Genomic DNA, 18,641 nt, shown 5'->3' with positions numbered 1-18,641 from the left:
CAACCAAAATTCCTTGTATGTTAAATACAAACTAATGTTCAATAAAAATAGAGAATATCAGCAAGGGAGATTGTCAGTTGCCCCTTGTATCTACTGTAGTTCAAACTTTGATGGTTGTTCATCATTCAACATTATCGGGCAAAAGCATGGAATATGCAATTGCAAATGCCATATGGAACACAAATTGTCATCCTAAATATTTCCTCTTCAATCAGGTTCCCTCCCATAAGTATTTCAAATATGGAACTACCTCAAGAGAATCTATAACATTATGGGAGCTGAGATCAAACATTTCTGAGTGTTGAACATTTGACTTTCACCTACATATTGACATATAACCATCCAAACTTTAAAATGTCACTCTCCTGGTCCAAGACTGTTAGAAAAAGGGATTGGAATTCAAACAAAAATTTAAAATGAGCTGGCATTGAGAAACAAAAGAAAATGAAATCTCTACTATTAGAATACAGTAGATAACCATGTATGAAAAAGCCTAACAGAGGTCATCAATGCAAAGCTTTACCTCAACAACATAAACCAAGAGAAGTGAGACATGATTAGAGAGCAAAATACAAACAAAAAGCAAAAAATTCAAAGCAAGTAAACCAAAGAAAATAAATAGCAAACTATTTTCAATTGATTTAAGACCACTGCAGAAGGGTCTGAGACGAAAGAAAATGGAAAAAGAACTAAGTAGCAATTGACCTTGAAGGGTGCCACCCCAAAAACGAAAAGAGGTCATAGACTGTTTACTACTTTTATTTTCATTCACATACACTATCTGAAGAGGCATCATGACCCATGGCAGCAACTCCTTGACAGAAACCAAAAACTTCAACCGAGGTCTTTGGATCAATCAAAGCCCAATTTATTCCAAAATGCCTGCACAACCAAACTCAATTGTAACTCATAACATTAAGTCATCCCTCTCATCTCTTCACATCTAGAGAAGCATTGACCTTCAATCCTGACGAGTCCTCTTGCCCTTCTCAAAAGTCTCCAAAACTGTCCAAAGTGCACACATGGTTGCATAAGAAACCATTTTTTGGGAGGCCCTTATCTTCTTGGCTCTTGTAGGAAAGATAGGGACTTGGCAGTAGCTCCCCTGAACTTAGCTTTATAGTTAAAGCCACCTAACCTGGCTTAATAAGCAATTAAAGCTTTCAAATTCCTCAATAATAGAATTGAAATCATACAAAGAGCAGCTAATTAAAGCCCTTTTTACTTGTGAATGCAAGCATTTTGTTCTTTAGGAGTTGGGGGACCCAGCTCAATAAACCATGTCTGTCAAAATCATCAATAACTTCAAAAATTGACACATATGGAGCAAAAAAGTTCATATCTTGCTGATGGGGTTTGAGAAAATCAATCAAATTTAAGCAAAAGCAAACTAAATCATGAGGAATTCTGAGATCAAAACTACATTTCTCCAGAATGAATAAGAACACTACTAACCAATGAAGAATTCAGTCAAAAAATATAACCAATTAAACTTCTCTGAAAGAAATAGATAGAAGTACTAACAACCAATTTGTTCTACGTACCTTTTAGTGTGAAGCTGTTGCTATGGGATTTGAAGGGATATGAGTAACTAATAACCAATTTGTTCTACCTTTTAGTTGTCAGACTAACAATCCATACATGAATAAACTTTACGAAAATGGAAAAACTTTAGAGAAACAATATTCTTTGGCAGACAAAACTATGTAGATTAACAAAAATAAACTCCAAGATTTAGGCAAAGGAGAGGCTCCTAAAAAAGGAACTGCTCAAAGAATGACTTAATTTTAGTCACTTGTGATTTACTGACACTATGCTTCTGAGCATCTACTGAACAGAAATAAAATCCAAATTGAGAATATAACAAAAGTTAGAGCATTTAACTGAGGAATTGCATACCTCAATTGCCCTAGTGCACATTGTTGTCTTAATACTTCTGCAAGAAATATACTAACAAAATAAAGCGAACATAAGAACCATTAATATAAGCAAGGGATCATTATCTTACAGAAACCAATAAGAAGCCAAATAAAACAAAATATCACCTGCAACTGTGGTGGCTACAGTAGTACTTACTATCTTGCTTTACTTCTCAAAGTCAGGAACAAAAACAAATTAGAATAAGTTGTGCGTTGAAAAAACAAAAGAATATGAAATCTCGATTATTAGAATATGGTAGATATCATGTATGAAAAGGCCTAACAACGGTCATCAATGAAAAACATCTCCCATTCATACCTAATCAATAGAGAAACATAGTTCTGTTTGGTTCATTTGCTTCCCCCCAAATTGCATACCAATTGATTACTTAAAGAAGGAAGAACATATGAGACAGAAACAATACCTGGAACTAACATTAGAGACATCATTTGCTCACAATGTTAAGAAATCGCCCATCTAATTTACCTGCAACAATTGAAAGAAAACCAAGCGGTAAAAAATAAAAAAATAAAAAAGAAGAAAGAAGCAAAATCCCAATTGACGAACAGTTCATGAGCAGCAATTGCTTATTATGATTAATTGAAAATGTGAAACCAAGAATCAATGAAATCCCCAAACCATACCTGTAACCAAAATTTTCCGATTCCTTCAAGACGTATAGAGACTACCCGAGTATGAAAAGTACCTAGAAAATTCAAAGACATTCCCAAACAACAGTTCAATATAAGAATAAGAAATCAAAATCGAAAGATATAGAAACAAAGATAAATCTGCAATCACCGCTAATCTTTTCCTCCTTCTGGGTTTGAGTTTGCTCTGCTCCTCCTTCCGTCTGAGTTTTCTCCTTTTACATGAACCGTAAACTGAGAGACGGGTGAATAGTGGTGAAGCCATATCTCCCACGTTGCCTCCAGTCTCCGATCGTGCGCCCTGACGGTTACTCTTTTCTCTGGTGATGGCGGGCTATCATTTCCTCTTTCTCTCTGTTTTTGAAGTGCACGATTTCATATTTATAATTTCTTATTTGTTTTTGTTTTTTTTGTATTTTACGTGGTTACCCCTGCTTGATATTTTTCAGTTAAGTTGAACTGTTCTGTATATAATGGGTAGTATGGGGACTTCAATAAATTGGTGAAGCCTTTGACACCAAAAGAGGGCCTGGCTTTATAGTAGTAGAGATATACTAGCCATCTTGCTCGCGCTTACGCTCGTGCAGAGGTGGGGCGATTAATTTATGTATGATTTATTATGATTATTTTATATTGTAACAAATCTTGTAAATGAAAATGTTTTATTGTATATACAGAAGATATTACAAATGGAAATGAAAACACGAACTGATCTTTCATTTACAAATGGAGATATTCTTTCATTTACAATCCAGCAGGAGTAGAAGCACTGACAGGGAAGATACTCTTGCATATATCTGAAGAGATCATTGCAAATTAGTAAGGCAAAAGTCGGCCAATATTACTCTGGTTAAACTTACCAAAGAATTTCTCAAATAGATGCTGTTGTAATGAAACAGTAAAGAGCTAAATATCATTTATCAAGAACATGAGGAAATGATAAACTGAACCTATTTCATGGGAATGTGTAATAAAACATATTTATAATTCAATTCAAAAGCACTGCCATAATTAATAGTGTGTTTTTACTTTAGCCTTTGTAATCCATTTTGGTTAGATAAAGGTGTTATAAGTTTTCTACTTCTCAATTCCCCTGATTCCTCTCTAAATCAAAAATAGAAAAAAGCATTGTGATTATATGTTACTGAAATAATTGCTTTCATACCTTAATCTTCCTATTGAGTTTGTTGAGACCACTATTTCCTTGCAGATATTTAGCAGCATAAACTCGTCCTACAATCTATGCTGCAGAGATAGCTATTGGACCAACTCCACAGAAGACATCACCTGTCAATAACAAAGAAATAACACTGCACAGCTCAAATAGATGCTTTAAAATTATAGGAGATGAGGAAGCAAAATTCAATTCTTTGTGATAACTGATAGCAGTACCCTAATTAACATAGTTGGTAGACTTTCATGTCATAATCTTGAATGTCTGCATCGTTGTTTCTGCAAATAGAAGATAAACTAATTTAACAAAAACTCATCAAAGGTTTCATTTTTTTTTTCTGCGTTCACTTGTGCATCCTACCTACCCTTCTAAAACATAAAGTAAAAAATTGGTCATGATTTTGGACAGTAGAAGAGGTCCCAATATTAAATTGTCAAAAAAGTTTATGTAACAAAGAAGTTTTTGCATCAAGGTATCAAACCAATCATCAGCAATCATCTTCTCAAGCACAACTGAATTTAAAAGCAGAAACCTGAAGAGTGCTAGTTCAGCTTTCATGCGGGAAATGTCGCTTACTTTGACAACTCGCAGTTGGTCGAATGCACAATTGTGGGTATCATCTAACCAAGAGCTTACTTTTGTCCTAATAGCTCCATCTTGTTGCCGATTCTACACAAAGGTGAAAGCTTCTATAGCATCAGAATCTAAAATTTCAGAAGAAATAAAAAGTTACCAAATGTAAAGTAGGTTAAAATCTTCACTTTAAATTGCATTATAACCGCAACAGAACAAAATGAAAACTGATAGGGAAAAAGGACTGTTTAATTTGCAGAAACTTTAATAAGAAGGTCAGAAACATGATTAATCAAAAAGCTGTAAACCGAAAATATGAACAAAAACAAAAGGTCTTTTTTTATGCATAAGCTGATTCATATTATTAAGCAGGCAAACAAAAAAGGCACCTAATGGTCCACCAATAAACGTGGATCAAATAAAAGAATTGAGTTAACAGCCACCAATAGCAAAATAGAGATATACCCAAAGGAAAAGTTAAAAACAACAATACATGCAGAAAGCCAAAAATCACTTCAAGCTTAAGGATAAATCTAATAATGATCTAAATGTTGCTGTTATTTACACGAAGTCAATAGCAAAAGCAACTATAAACTAATGCAACATGCAATTCCAATTCTATACTAAATTAACCACATCCTTGCTTGTATCTTATAGATTGAAATCACTGAATCATAGCAAACTCGAAACTCAGCAACGCAATAAACAGAATAAACAAAAGCTGGGAACTTCTTGAAACAACCTTAATTAGTAAGAACTTGGATTGGTTCTTCAACAGGAAAAAATCAAAACGGCCGGTGATTTATACTGCTTTATCTGAGATTTTTTTTTTATGGATATAAACTGATCCCAGATAGTGGAGAGTACCTGGGATGATCAGTTTACTCGATTTCTGTTCAAATCGACCATCATTCTTCTTCTTCTTCTTCTTTTCTTTTCTTCTGTTTTCTTGCTTTCTCGCTTGTTCTCTTCTCTCTCATTCTTTCTTGGTGTCGGCAGAAGCCAGGCGTCCGTCTCTTCTCTTGCTTTCTCCATGATCTTCCACCTCTCCATTCTTTCTGCATTTACGTTCCTAACCCTCCTTGCTATCTGCCACCTCACCCGCACCATGGGCAATTTGAGAAGTTCGAAAATTTGACCAAACAATGAACAGTAACAGACTAATAGGCGCTTGCTTTATATCAGAAGTTCAAAAATTTCACCAACAATGAACAGTACTTTGGCTTAGCTTTATATATATATACACACACGAAAACGTTCACCTGGTCAGTTATTGACCAAGAAAATAATGCTCAACTACCCTTGGATTTACATCCAAGGGCAGAGAGAATTATTATTAAGTTAAGGTGTTTTGTTTTCCACCCGAATGTAAATCTAAGGGTTGTTGAGCATAAATTATTTGGTTAGCAACTGACCAGATGAACACCACTGTATATATATATATATATATATATATATATATATATATATATATATGAAGTCTTTCTACTAAGGATTTTCTCAAATAAACTCATTTTTCGATTGTATATTTACATCTTAACCGTTCAGTTTTTAAATATATATGAGTAGATCATCTCTGTAAATTTTCAGTCAAATTGATAATCATTAAGACATTCAAAACTGTGATTTACAATTATGAACACGAAAGGTTCATGTTGGACAGATTCAGTTCGTTCATTGATTTAATCTAGTTTGATACCTTAACGATCATCAATTTTGGCTGAAAATTTGCAGAAATGATCTATAACTGAATGGTCGAGATGTGGATATGCGATCAAAAAGAGAGTCTATTCAAAGAATTCAAAGAATGGATCATCTACAGTACATTAATGTACCGATACATTAAGTAGACTAGGTTCAATACAAAGGTAGACTACCTTAGTACATGGGTAGACATGCATGGAGTTAGTCTACCCTTGTACCGAGCTAGTCTATCTCTATATTGAACCTAGTCTACTTGATGTATCGGTACATTAATATATTGAAGTATTTTCCTTCAAAGAAATCCTTATATTTTAAAATCTAAGGAGGGTCCTTAGCATAGAAAGACTCTGTGTGTGTCTATATATATATATATATATATATATATATATATATATCTTGGTGGAAATATTTTGTGTTGAAAATAATTTTTGCAATTTGGATCATTTGGTTGTTTTGAGACTTAATTCTTTGAGGAAAACAATATATTGTGAAAGGGTGATATATATTGTTTTGAAAATGCTCTAAGTTGTGAAAACGATAGCTGTAAAGTGTATAATTGTGATATCATTTTGTTAAGTTTTGTGAAACGTTATGGGTCTAGTATGACCTTCTTAACTGTTTTTGGTCTTGTGTGACCTGTTTAAATATTTTGGTCTTGTGTGACCATGCGTCTAGTGTGACCCTGCCGAGGAAATCGAGATAACATTGCCCTTGGGTGAATGGTTAAGATCCAGTTAGACCTCTAGTCAGTTTGCCAATTTATTCGTGGGGTAACTGCGGCAGTTATTGCGACTCATGAATAGTTTTTAAAAGAAGTTTCAAGTGTATTATTTCTTGGGTTTTTAGCACCAACAGTGTCTGAACACTTAGTGGAGTTTTAAAATGATACCTGAACTCTCAATGTTATCAATGTGATACCTGAACTCGTTTTTTTTCTTATCAACGTCGTACCTCCGATCATTTTCTGTCACAAAGCCGTTAAAATGAAGCATGTGCTATGCATGTGACTTAATTTTGAAGGGTAAAATTGTCTTCTTACACTAATTTCTAAAAAAAAATTTTGAAATGTTTTATTAATTAATATAATTATTATTATTTAATAAAACAATTAGCCTCTTCAGCTACTGAGACGACCACAAGTCCCCCAACTCCTTCTCCAGCTACCGAGACGAAGAAGAGGACGACATTTTTTGGTTGGTGAGGCTTAGAGACATTTCTATTTGGACGTCGTCGGCGATGTCAAGGTCGAAGCTTTTCGCTAACGGAGATAGTGATGGCGGAGATGATGGGTTTGTTGTGGTGAAGGTCCCTCAAAGAAACTAGCGACCAGAGAATTTGTTCTCTCTGAGACGGCTTTTCTCTCTTACAATTGGAATTGGGACGTTTTGGTATTCAATCAATCCTTGGTTTGTAAAATTAATAATGGAAATCATATTTGAAAACTGGGTTCTCTATGTTTCTGGGTTTGCTGGGGAGGAAGATCTCGTATTTCTCTCTCTTTATAATTGCAGAGCGTATTGAGAGGGTGCAATTGCATTTAATTGCTAAGAGAGAGAGGGAGGGAGTGAGAAAGAAAGAAATTGCATCTTTATGGGGTTTAATTCTTCTTCTAGGAGAGTGTATGGTTCAATGGATGACGGCTACCAAACACTACGTTTTCTCCTTAATCTCTATCCTTCACCGTTCTCATACTCCCATTATTTTGTTCTACAGTTCCACCATCAAAAAGTTCCAGATCTGTTTCATCTCTATCAAACAAGGAATTGTCCATACCCTTTCAATATCCAGCAAAGGAAAGCCTCCTCATCTTCTTCTTCATTCTTTTTCATTTATCAGACTTTGATTCTTTTAAAATTTCTCTCTTCCACCAGCTATAACATATAATGGCTTTTGCTATCTGATTAGTTAATTAATGCCCTCTTTCTATGAAATTCATTTTATTTCATGACCAAACAAGAAGATACACACGATTTTTTTTTTTTTTTTATTTGGATCTAAACTAGAATTTTCTCAAAAGAGTTTTGGGGAAAATTAATTTGATCAATTAAAATCATTTCTTTGGTTATGCCCAGAATAATGAGAAAGAAAGATGAATAGAACAATGAGAAGACGAGAGGCGGAGAGGGTAGAGGAAGAAGACGATAGGTGGAGAGGGTGGGAAAAATGATTTAAAAAACAAAAAGTAAACCGGTCATATATTTAGATAAACTCTAATTTTTTTAATTAAAAATAGGTAAAATGTCAGATATAGCGCTATATTAAGGGCAAATCAGTCTTTTTGCCATCCTTGGATACCTCACGTGCGTCACATGTGCTTAGGTTAACTGCTCCGTGACGGAAAATGATCGGAGGTACCACATTGATAAGAAAAAATAAGTCTAGGTATTACATTAATAACATTGAGAGTTCATGTATTATTTTAAAAGTCTTCTAAGTGTCCAAACACTGTTGGTGCAAAAAAGCCCTTATGTCTTTTATTGTTCATGAGGAACGTCGATTTCTTTTGATTTGTTGAGAGAATATTCACTTGAAATGACGCTAAGGTGACTCATGTTTTCTTGTAAGATAAAGAAATAGTGATTTTGAGTGAGTTGGATAATCTCTTGAACTAATTTTCTATGCAGGGATTACAGTGTGAATTTTGAATACGTCATAGTGTTGACAATTTGTGAGTTTGAAAATGATATTGAGTTCTGGAAATGATCATCGTGTTGATTTATTTTTTCGTGAGTTGAAAATGTGATTATGTGAAGTTAGTGTTACCTTATTTAATTTCGAGTGGATATTTTATAAGCATGCGTTTCTATTTTGGTTGTGTTGATGCCCAAAAATCTAGCTATCAGGCCCAATTCATTTCTCAAGCCTAATAAGCAAATTATACCGACAATTATCATGCCACGCATGTGGACCCCAGCCACATTCACTCATTTGGGGCTTGCAAGAGCGGGTGTGGTGTGGAAGGTAACAGAAATGCATGAGGCCCATTATTAGTTTTAGGCTTGTTGGTAATTTCGGGCTTGGGGACTGAAATTCAAGCCCAACAGCCCAATTCTGATTATGGGTGAGTGAAGAAGAAAGAACCCAAAAATCCCTAATCACAGCAACACTTCTTTTACCCAACACCAAACCATTTTACTTAATAACCATACATCTCAAATACCATACTACATTCTTTTACACAATTACCAAAACTATACCTTTGAACCGAGACAAAACAATGACCTCTCTTATCCCAGCAACAAAACCTTGGAATCACATAATCCTTGGATCACAATAGCAGGATTCTTGGAATTAGCAATGAGATCTTGAGGACACCGGAATCCTGGAAACACAGCAGCAGGATTCCTGGGAACAGCAGCAGACCTAAGCCACCACTACTCTATAAATCGATGGTGATAGATGCTGTGAAAAGAGGAGGGCTAACTACAAAACAGCCCAAGCAACTCTCCCACTAGAGGGACAGAAGCCACAACAACCCAAGCAAGAGATCAGCCCTATCTTTGAATCCCTAGCCATTAATTCCTCCCAATCAACCTTAACCCAAAAACCCAGAAAATCATACCATTGTCGGAATCTCTTCTTCTGAAACTCATACTTTTCTAGCTCCCACGCCACGCACATCTTGCCAAGCCTTTACTAAAATTGCACACTAATTCACTGCCGTGAACATGGAGAGGAGCTGCTCGGAAGAAATCAACAACATTCTTCTTAGGATTTATTATCCTTTGAGGTTTGCTGGGCCTAGTTGCTGCTTACTCAGACGAATGGGCAAAGTCTTGGGTCCTTACCCATGAATTTTCACTGCCGTACAACTCCGATCAAAATGCCCCCACATTTTTGGCGACTTCACTGGGGACTAGGCCATTATTCCAGCAGCTAACCTCTTCCTTGCTCAACGTATGCCAAGCTAATCTCTGATCTTGATAATCAATGCTAGGCGCAAGTTATAAACACCCTGTGCAAGTTGTAATCAATGTTGCAATTTACAGAGAGTTTGAGGAGAGAGAAAACGGATCTGGGCTTTTCTCTCTCTCCTCCACCACCTACTTCCGGTCTCCACCACAACTCACCTCCACTACCACCATGCTTACAGGCCTCCGACGAGTCCACCTCAGCCTCCGCGATGTCCGACGATGTCGGGGGAGAGGTCACGTGTCGACACACAATACCTAGAAAACCTCTCTGGACACCCAGAGTTTTCTCACGAAAGCCAGCAACCTATCTCCTCCCTGACTGCTACAACTCTTTTCCATCAACTCAGTAAGGCACCTGTCTCCACCACAAGTATCACAAAACCATTGGCATCTGTGAATTTGTGAGAGTAACAAGGAGAGAGAAACTGAATCTCAAATTCTACCTCTCCGTATTCGACGAACTCCGGTCGCAATCGAAGCTCACCACGGCCACCATCGTCTTCGCAAGGAATCAGTGGGTCAGGCCCAACCATCAAATCGCCGGCGACGAGCCCTTGCCTGAGTTAAGGTCACCCACGACCTCCGCCTCCTTCACCGGTCGTCACTTTAAGTCATCTCTTCTTTGGCTAGCATTATCATCCCTCACCTCCATCAACCTACAGTACCTGGAAATCTCATAGTCCCAGTTTTATCGATGAGAGAGAGACGGGAGAGATCTGAAATCTAGTTCCTGATCTTCATCTCTCAATGATCTTCATCTCAACGACACTACCAGTGACTTCATTGGGTATCGGCTCCTCATCCCGGTATCAAATTTGGCACACCTGCTACCACACCAAGTCTCGGATTTGAGTTCTCTGGTAGCGTCTCGGTGACTCGTTACTACCACTTTGCAAAAGAGCAAAGACACATTTAGGTTCGCGCTCTCGGTGGCAGCCTTGTCACTCTTGGCAACGTTCAAAGAAGACCCAATCTCGGTATACAATTATCGGACTAGCACTCTCAAGCTTCGTACTCTCGGTACCCAATTCTCGGTGTCCGGCAGCGACACGCACCATCTCTATATTGCAACTCTCTCGGTATAATGGGTAGCAGCGGGCTCCAACTTTGTTCAATCACTCAGCGTCTCAGCGGCCTTCACTGTCCTAAAAAGAAAAAAAAAGAAAAAAAGGGAGCGGGGCGAATCGAAGAGTTGCGGCAAACAATCAACTGCTCAATACACTTGACCTTGTAGAGATTTTTCTCTCATCTTCCTTGCTTCTCCGGCTTGTGCACACCACTTAGGTGCTCAATTCACAAACTTAGTTCCTTTCTCTTTCATAGGCAATTCTGCCAATGTTTCGAAGTCGCGATTAATTAAACATATATGCTGGTTATACAATCATGCTTGGTGTCTGCACATGCATAACGCCTCCCCTGCTATGCACACGAGTATACTTTATTCTGATTCCGTATGTCCACAGAACAACTTGTTTGCTAGACACCTATCATTTGTCTATATGCACACACATATATTTTCTGCACCTATGCACACTACAAGAGTACAATTGCATCGGTAGTCATCGTGTCAAAGCATATTGTGATCATGTTGATTATCTCTCTGGGAGACCACATGCCTATCCAATCACGTTGTTGCTGAATAAGTATTCGTACTATAGTGCCACCATGCCACTACATCTAGCTTGGTTACATATTTCAGCCAAGTTAAATCTATGACATATGGGTTACTAGAGTACTGGACACACCTATTCACACAACAAGCGTGAGCTATGAATGAAAGTCAAGGGTGGCCACGTGTAATTCCACTCGCTACTTGATTATACGCATTTATATGCGTCTAATTGTATCTAAAACACTAGAAATAAGTCAATCCCCTTGTCAATTAATATGTAATTAATTCATTTTCATTATTTTGTACAAATAAGCGGAATTACAGAAACAAGAGAAAATGAAGTAAAATTGGAATAAATTGGAGTTTTCGAGAAAAGGACGAAATAGTCAATGAGGGTCAACATGGTCAACGCTATCAAGGGAGTGGAATCCAATTGTCTCTGATAACATATGCGGAAGTGTATTGAGAAGAGAGAAGAAGAAAGCAAAAGAAGGAAGAAGAAAAGAAAAAAAGAAGTAAAAAAAAAAAAAAAGGCTTTATGACGTCAGCATCAGAATACTTCACCCCCCCCCCCCCCAACGTGCTGCCTCTTCTTCTTTCTTTATTTTTTTTTATTTCTTTTCTTTTTCTTTTCTTTTTCCTCTCTCCTATCCCATGCTGCCACATGTCCCTCTCTTCTTCCTTTCTCTCACGACCAGCCACATATCCAACCCATTCTCTCTTGTCTCTTGATATGTATATATAGCTCCAACCCTATTCATTCCTCTCTAACACGAACAGTAGCCGCACCACACAAAACAGAGGCAGCCCCTTTGGGCTGCTCTCTCTCTCTCCTCTCCTTCTTTTCCTCCATTTTTCCTCTTTTCTTTAGTTTTAGTTTAGGGATTTCAAGGATTTACTCACCCAAAGCTTCAAGAATCTATCAAATGGCTCAACCTCTACAAGATTCAATATTTGGGTATTTTGTGGGAGTTGTAATTCAAGACTAGTCATGCTAGCTTTTTAGCTATTTATGATTTTTCTTGTTTTCTCCTACACTTCTCTACTCTTTATTTTGTAATTTTAATGTCTATGATTATGGTTTGTGAGTAATTTCCTTGTTGGGGTTTAGGGTTGTGTCCCTAACCCAAATTTTGTGTAAAAGATGTTTAATTTAATGTAATGATGCAATTTTCATATGATGGATGCTTATATCTATTTTTGTTGGGTTAAAATGCATGTCTAGGAGCCTAGTCAACTCTAGGGTGTGTATTTTGAGCATGTCTAGGACCGAGTTAGAGGCTTGACCCCCTCTAATTCCTAAGCTAGAAACCTTCAATTTCGTATTCGAGGGGTTATAAGCATGGTGATTTACACCCGTTGAGTGATTGCACGGGCGGGTCGCTTAGTAGTCTAATTCCTCAATCTTTACGCCTCTTGATGTGAATTAGTGACCCTTGAACCGGCTCTAATTCATGTCAAGTGAGTTCCTACCGCCCTTGAACCGGAGTAGGAATACCATGAAAGGGAATTTCGGTCCTTGAGCCTTGAACCGCCTTGGATACGACTACCGCCAAAGTAGGGATTTGCATCCACATTATATTAGCTTCCGACACATAGAATTTGGGTGAAGGAACCTCCCTAATACCCGACATTCTCATTTTTATTGTTTACATTTCATTTTTATTTTTTATTGCTTTACATTTCATTACATTTTGTTAATATAAAATTATCTCTCAAAATATTGAATTTCGACTCATTGTAGATAATCATCACTAGGCTCTTAGTTGTGATTAGGCTTTGGTGAGAACCAAAACCGAGCATTGCTAGGGCTTGGTGCCTTAGATTAACATTTTTATTTATTTTCTTTTTCTTTTCTTTGTTTGCTAAGTGTCTTTATTTCCGATTACCCAAGGATTGTGGGTTAGCCACTAATCCCCGTGGTACGATAAACTTTGGGCATAATATTTCCCTATCTTGACAATGATACGTACGCTTGCGTAAATGTGTATTCAAGTCACTACTATGTTTATAAGTGTTATTGGAACGATTTTCCCATATCAACACACACATGTCCTTTTTACATATTCTATGATCAATATACATGATGTTCTATAGGCTGAAGTTTATTGCTGCATTAATTGTTAAATAGCTGTCTCACATACAAACTAGCTCCCTTGCCAATCATTTGCTACCTCCAAACATTCATACCTACATTTAAGCAATAGCTTTGCTTTACATTTAAGTATTAATTCCAAACCCCAAATAGCTTTGCTGTGAGTACATTTTACCCTTTATAATTGATGATCACATGCTCAATCACACAAATGTCATATAGTCACACGGAGCATCAGCTAGAAAATTACAATATGCAGATAAGTTTTTCTTTTCTACTTACTTCCACCGCCTTATACATGCCTCCACGTTTACGTCTCTCAATTTTGTATATACATACATAGCTATAAACACTCGCTGCCTCTTGACACATCATGAGGGAGGAAACATGTAGCCTTAAAATTTTATGCACAAATCAAATTTCATTGCTACTGGATGGCTATTGACCACATGTGTGTTTTCCTATTATTGTGCTTGCTACATTATTCACCATCAAGTTCTCAAAGCTAAAAGCACCGGCAATGACACCCTTTTTTCTTGTTTTAAATACTTGTATAGCTATTGCTGCATGTACATAATAGATAATAGCTCATGAACACATGCCATAGTTGTTACTGAGCATGCCTCCCATCTATACAATTATGAATCCAAGCATATTTCACTTTTGGCTTCACACTTCAAATGGCACACAAATGTACACTTGCTCATTTTCGTGAAATCTAAGCATCCGGTTGTCAATCAATGCCATGAAGTCATAATTATACTATGCTTCAATACATCCACAAAAAATCTCAATCACATACATTTACATGGATAAGTTACTAATCGCTTATTTATTCCTCGGAGGTAATACTCACACAACACGGGTCAACATGCATCAATCTGTTTTCTTCTTGCTACTGCTATATCCTTGCACAACAGCTCATTTTGCTTCTGTTACTAAACGAATGACTGCTATTCATTAGCTAAAGATGCATCATACATGCCATGAGTACTTGTCTTCTTAATATGCTATCTATATTTATCTTCTTAGCATGCTTATTTAATCTTCTCCAATGTGCTCACTACACAAAGCCACACACGTTATGTATTTATACTTGCTTCACACACACGTATAAGATACCTATACTGTGCTTAATCAGTTGATATTCAAACATCTGACACGTTTTATTAAGACATCTGTATAGAGACTTCCCAGCATCACACTACTCAAGTGCTTATTTCAAATGGTTTAAAGTATTGCTTTACTTAATACCTAATCACTACCACACTCTACATGATACATGTTGAGTTCGTTATCATCAGTGACGATTGATAAGGATATGACATTGCATTTATACATACCCATGACCAATAGCAATTGTGTGCTCATCCACAACCCTATTTCTCCACGCCTCAGAGTAAATCCTAGAGATGCTCCAAAACTGTGCATTTTGCTCCAAGCAACAAACTGCTACAAACGAAAGCTAAGTTCTCATACCCTTTTCTTCTTCAGTCATCAATAATCATATGTCCTCTGCTCCCTGGGCACCTTTTGCCCATAATCCAAGTGTATATAACCATCGATCTGTTCCCGAAAGTATTTGAAAATTTGAGTTTCTTCTCACTATTGCTACATGCCTGCATAACTCATCATGTTCCTCTTGCTGAAACATTCCACCATTGCTTTATCTGTTCACTAGAATATTTGTTGTGTGTTCATCACGTGCGAGCTGCGTTGCTCACCACGTCTGAATCTCCCCACATAGCTGCTGTCCATTTATCATTCCCTAATATGCAAAGACTTATCACATAGGGATGTCCACATTCAACCAATTTCAAACTAAACCACCACCAGTTGGTACACATAAGCAGCTTAATTGTGTTACTGTGGATGCCATGTCCAAGTCTCATCATGTAAAATTTAGTCACACACACACACATATATATATATATATATATGTTTTTCTCTTGGTGGGTGCAAGTTGAATATACAGCTTATACACATAACACGCTCACCCTTGATTAATGGCTTTATTTCAAAAGCCTAAAGATATATATATATATATATATATATATATATTATGCTTGAATTATATTGTCTTTTATATACTCAGAGTTCTATCTCTCACCACAGGTCAGATTATGCATTCTGCCATTCCAAACAGAATGAATTTTGGTCCAAACCCAATCTAGCCATTCTAGATCACTATTTGCATTATTATATGTAATACCAGTGTACTTGTGCATAATTCTATATATAGGCCTCAATGCCTACACACATTGTTTCACTAGAAATGCTTCCTTAAGATATCATCAGCTACTTGAAAGTCACATTAGAAGAATACAGTCAAATATATCAATTTGTCATCAGCTACTACACTTTTACATTGCTTATACATCATTCTTAGTATTTTATCAAAGTACAAAGACAAACTTCCATATAGCTGCTGCATGAATAGATCAAGATGACATATACCATGCATTATTGATACATTCATACATAGTTGCCGTATCATTAAACATAATGAGCTTTGTACGCTAGCTTACCAATTCAAAAGACAAAGTAGATTTATATATGACCAATGGGTTTGTGATTGACTAACTATATGGCTTTGTACACTTCGCTTAAATGGTACATATATTCAAATTATTTGTCTATTTTATCAAAGCATACATGCAAGTTACCAATGTTGATTTCACATGCAAAACACATTTTTAAGGAAACGATTAAAGCATGCAGACAATACTCAATCATGCCGCAAGCAATACTCAATCAAGCCAAAATCATTAAAGGAAGCAATCAATGCTCAGTCAAGCCAATTCCAAGCAAAACGCGGTATCATCATCACACTCGAAAACAATAAGTATATCAGAATAATATGCTTTGACACTTGGGGGCTATGCGATTGAGGCGGCCAGTTGCCGTAATGTTCACCTCAATCAGTGAAGATCCACACCTACATTGAAGCTACTTGCTTGTCAATTGAAATTTGCACGCCTCAGTCATGCACTTAATTGAATCATGCTTTATGAATCCAATGGAAGTCATAAATATGTTCATAATTCATATACAATCCTAAAGTAGAATCTAATGGAAGTCATAAATATGAGCAATCTTTTCAAATTTACATGATGCAACAAGCAATTACTCAAAATTCAAGCCCTCACTTGCCATGAGTACTCAACTTACCTCTTGAAACTCATGCTCATGCACTCCCTCTTAATCATTCAATATATTTAAGAGAACATTTATCACACTTTCATGCATATTACTAATTCATATGCGAAGTCATAAATACAATAAGCTAATGCATACTCTGAGCCGCGCCAAGCGGATTCACGACTAAAAGAGACATGCCCAGTCTTATTCAAGCTCATGCCAAGCACTTGCTAATCAATGATGCCGAGCATCTCTTTGTCAAGGCTGTGCAACTATCATAGACCATATATATGAGAGTCATGCCAAGCCTATTCTCCTAAGCATGTACATTTCAAAGTCCACGCGCTCTCCCTTGGTCCGGCAACATTAAGCTAAAACTATCAATGCACATGCCTAAGCATAGTTGCCACAAGCTCAAGCAAATTTAAGTCAAGCATAAAACAAACTCTCATTCTACACATGCCAAACACATAATCAAGCATGTAAAAGCCAAGCAAAGAAAATATATCTTTTTACACATCGTGCGACGCAAACCATCAAGCATATCTACAAGCCAAATGTAAATGCCTATTCTATCTTTTAAAATACTTTATATGCTCGCCATTTCATTTGCACGCCCTACTTTACTCTTACCACGTATCATATTTCACACATATACTTACCTATTTCGTTTTAACTTTCTTTTCATTTGCCAATTATTTTACAAATACTCTTGTTGTTATGCTCTTCGTCATCAACTTTGAAGTCAAAAATCATTTCTACTCTTCTTTAGCTTATTATTCTCACTCGCCAAATTACTCATTCATCTAATACTCATGTTCTGCTTTTTCAAAAGAACATCTTATTTGCTATATCTTGTGATTATCCTTGCTCGATCATTGCTTACTTTCCACAAACTATGCTTGACCATTCACGCATTTTTCATTACGTTTAAAAATTTGTTCATTTTCTTGTATACACAATTATTCTACCAGCTTTTACCAAATTGTTCTCACCACTACTACAATAAGTTAATCAGACGACAGATATTTGGAGTTGTGTGATGACCAGCCTCACTGTGGTCTAAACGAGTGTTGTGTGATTGAAAAATCACACAACGGTGATTTCACCGTTGTCCAATAGTCATTTTCTCAACAGATAATTATTTCTGTTGTGTGAATTTTGCGCAGGCATGTGCCTAGCATGGCATGCGCGGGGATGCCTCAGCATTGACATGGCCATTCACACAACAGAAAATGAAATTTAGCTGTTGTCTGAGATTCATAACACACAACAACTATATTATTTATTTGTTGTCTGAGATTCATAACACACAACAGATATAATTTTTTCTTTGTTGTCTGAGATAAGTAACAGACAACTCAATGAAATGATATCTGTTGTCTGTTGATTGATTCAGACAACAGGGATAATTTTATTTCTGTTGTGTGTTATGAATCTCACACAACAGAATTTTGTTATTTTCTGTTGTTGGTTGGTAGTTCACACAACAGCTATATTGTCTTAAATGTGGTGTGAATATTGTAATCGAATTTGCTAACATCCAGCAACTGTTGTAGGAGAAGGCTTAATTTTAAACTCTTTTACAATCATACAACACATTATTCTGCATTGTGTTGTATGACTGAACCTTGGACAACAAGAAGAATATTCACAGAAATAATGCTCGATATATTACCATATAAACAGTACTATAATCCATATAATTCAAGCACCATTATTCAAACATCTATACATTCAAGTAACTAGATAATGTACCAAACAAGAGCATTCCTAGCTATACATGAATAAAAAACATTCGTATTCTCAATGGCTCTTATCCTTCAGCTGCCTTTGGGCTTCAATAAAACCTGGAAGG

The 18,641-nt window shown here is 36.6% G+C and overlaps 2 long non-coding RNA genes across 3 annotated transcripts; both read right to left on the bottom strand.

Moving 5' to 3' along the window:
* Positions 1-615: 615 nt before the first annotated feature.
* LOC121050754 lies at positions 616-2,717 on the bottom strand. The gene is made up of 3 exons (XR_005803787.1): positions 2,345-2,717; positions 960-2,088; positions 616-882 (listed from the first exon to the last, which is right to left on the bottom strand). It is a non-coding gene; the product is annotated as an uncharacterized LOC121050754 (long non-coding RNA).
* Positions 2,718-3,750: 1,033 nt separating this feature from the next.
* LOC112182051 lies at positions 3,751-5,323 on the bottom strand. 2 transcript variants are annotated; one of them, XR_002929259.2, is made up of 4 exons: positions 5,185-5,323; positions 4,277-4,413; positions 3,986-4,022; positions 3,751-3,857 (listed from the first exon to the last, which is right to left on the bottom strand). It is a non-coding gene; the product is annotated as an uncharacterized LOC112182051 (long non-coding RNA). The 2 variants fall into 2 exon arrangements; XR_005805078.1 differs by lacking the exon at positions 3,751-3,857 and adding an exon at positions 3,859-3,880.
* Positions 5,324-18,641: the final 13,318 nt, after the last annotated feature.

This window comes from Rosa chinensis, chromosome 1 (assembly GCF_002994745.2).
Source record: "Rosa chinensis cultivar Old Blush chromosome 1, RchiOBHm-V2, whole genome shotgun sequence".
NCBI classification, from domain to species: domain Eukaryota; kingdom Viridiplantae; phylum Streptophyta; class Magnoliopsida; order Rosales; family Rosaceae; genus Rosa; species Rosa chinensis.
The sequence above is the reverse complement of the archived record's forward strand: the minus strand, read 5'-3'. Positions and strand labels throughout refer to the sequence as shown.